The sequence below is a fragment of the Phyllobates terribilis genome, unplaced genomic scaffold (genome assembly GCF_046119375.1).
Source record: "Phyllobates terribilis strain yellow unplaced genomic scaffold, ASM4611937v1 Scaffold_13__5_contigs__length_258822181, whole genome shotgun sequence".
NCBI classification, from domain to species: Eukaryota; Metazoa; Chordata; class Amphibia; order Anura; family Dendrobatidae; genus Phyllobates; species Phyllobates terribilis.
In genome coordinates this window covers 182,269,260-182,271,750 of record NW_027362773.1, presented here as the reverse complement: position 1 = coordinate 182,271,750, position 2,491 = coordinate 182,269,260, and the positions used below count along the sequence as shown (strand labels likewise).

Here is a 2,491-nt window from a genome sequence, read left to right as displayed (position 1 = left end):
CTGATCATATGAACAGCAAGTCTTTTTGCATGGAAATGAATCTGTTCAAACTATTGAGCATTTTCAAAGCCTTTTTCAGGAGGTGTTTGGAACAAAGTCACTCTAAATCCGCCTTATGAATTTTAATAAACCTTGAACTGTAAAAGGTTCCAATTGATGATACCTTTAAATCAGATTTTTACATTTCAGTGAGGCCTGGAATTTTGTTTCCAATTGAAATCTTCCATTTTCTGAAATGTCTTCCAGAAGGATAATCACTGATATTGATCATGGTGCTATAAGAAAAGGTGTGAAACTCATAAGAATGAAACAGTATCTGAGTAGTTGTGGCCGAGTGGTTAAGGCGATGGACTAGAAATCCATTGGGGTCTTCCCGCGTAGGTTCAAATCTTGCCAACTATGTTTAACTTCATGTAACATTTTGACGAATTATCTGAGTAGATCAATTTCCACATTCCCAAGTCTATCCCCCACAGAAATGGTCCGCAATCTATGGATTGTATTTGTAGAACCAGCTTAACAGCATCTGTAGATCTTCTTTTGATTAGTCAGCCAGGTGAGATGTCACTTGTGCATCACACCACCAATCAAACAAAGCTCAGAGGGTGCCATCAGGTATGTGGTGCAAATCCTCCTTTTTTCCAGCGAAAACAGACCACTGCCGTGGCTGATGGACTGGGATATGAACTTTGATTTGCACCAACTCTACTTGAATTATCTTTCCGATGGAACCTTTTAGCACACCATGAAAAATCTTTAGTGACTTCTGGATGAGCAGAAGTTTTGCAATTTCTTTTTTTCTCACCCTTTTTCCAGCTGATAGATCCAGCACGCTAATTATTAGCCAGATTTCATCAACATTTTTAAACTGTCCTTCTTGTGATATCATGGAACTTTAAGCACACTTGTGGAATAAAAAGGGAGGAGATATTAATTTACAAATGTGTGTTAGATATACATTTGCGGGACAGCTTTAAAACCAGTTTTCATCATAATGCATGAATTCCCAAGTTCCACTGAGATTAGAACTCAGATCACTGGATTAAGAGTGAATTTCTCACATTTCCACTATTTACACATGCTCTTTTACTGTTTTCAAAAGAAAATCCAGCCAACTTCATTGGTCATGTGGTTCCATGGTGTAATGGTTAGCACTCTGGATTCTTAATCTAGCTATCTGAGTTTAAATCTCAGTGGAACCTGAGAATTTCTTTGTGCATAGCCGTTTTATTTTTTCTGCTCACACTCAATTTGCCAATGCACATGGTTTAACATAAAAAGAGAAAGTTAAAATCCACATGGCAAAAAGATCTATCTATCAAGAAAGTTTAACTCAAAAGTTAAACTTGACTTCATGCAGCAAAACTCATATCATCTATGTCACACCAAGCAATCGTAGTCTATGATTTGTGTCAATGTTCGCATGACACTTTTTCCAGGTGGTTGAAACTGACCAGGATTTCAAGCCGAAACGGCCTCAAGAAACGACAGCGATTCTTTTCCTAAATCACCCTTTTTAGTGTTTTCCAGCATTTTTGTAAACATAGTTTGGTGATGTTTTTCTAAGTATTGTTTTGGGCATCAAATGATTTTAAGTTTCTTTTTTGCTCGCAAAATGCTGTGAACGTCACTCAGGAACCTTCCAGGGGTCTTTCTAACCTACTCATTGACTTGTATAGCAAGTATAAAGCAAGCAAAATATACCTGAAAAATGATATGCTCACTTCTGTTAACCGCTTGGCGTTTTGGGAAACTTAATGAGGTTAAAAGACGCTCAATACCTGATCATATGAACAGCAAGTCTTTTTGCATGGAAATGAATCTGTTCAAACTATTGAGCATTTTCAAAGCCTTTTTCAGGAGGTGTTTGGAACAAAGTCACGCTAAATCTGCCTTATGAATTTTAATAAACCTTGAACTGTAAAAGGTTCCAATTGATGATACCTTTAAATCAGATTTTTACATTTCAGTGAGGCCTGGAATTTTGTTTCCAATTGAAATCTTCCATTTTCTGAAATGTCTTCCAGAAGGATAATCACTCATATTGATCATGGTGCTATAAGAAAAGGTGTGAAACTCATAAGAATGAAACAGTGTCTGAGTAGTTGTGGCCGAGTGGTTAAGGCGATGGACTAAAAATCCATTGGGGTCTTCCCGCGTAGGTTCAAATCCTGCCCACTACATTTAACTTCATGTAACATTTTGACGAATTATCTGAGTAGATCAATTTCCACATTCCCAAGTCTATCCCCCACAGAAATGGTCTGTAATCTATGGACTGTATTTGTAGAACCAGCTTAACAGCATCTGTAGATCTTCTTTTGATTAGTCAGCCGGGTGAGATGTCACTTGTGCATCACACCACAAATCAAACGAAGCTCAGAGGGTGCCATCAGGTATGTGGTGCAAATCCTCCTTTTTTCCAGCGAACACAGACCACTGCCGTGGCTGATGGACTGGGATATGAACTTTGATTTGCACCAACTCTACT

At 38.1% G+C, this 2,491-nt stretch overlaps 2 non-coding genes across 2 annotated transcripts; both read left to right on the top strand.

Moving 5' to 3' along the window:
- The first annotated feature begins 320 nt into the window (after positions 1-320).
- On the top strand, positions 321-402 carry TRNAS-AGA (transfer RNA serine (anticodon AGA)). Its single transcript has one exon. It is a non-coding gene; the product is annotated as a tRNA-Ser (tRNA).
- A 1,699-nt stretch (positions 403-2,101) lies between these two features.
- TRNAF-AAA (transfer RNA phenylalanine (anticodon AAA)) lies at positions 2,102-2,183 on the top strand. Its single transcript has one exon. It is a non-coding gene; the product is annotated as a tRNA-Phe (tRNA).
- Positions 2,184-2,491: the final 308 nt, after the last annotated feature.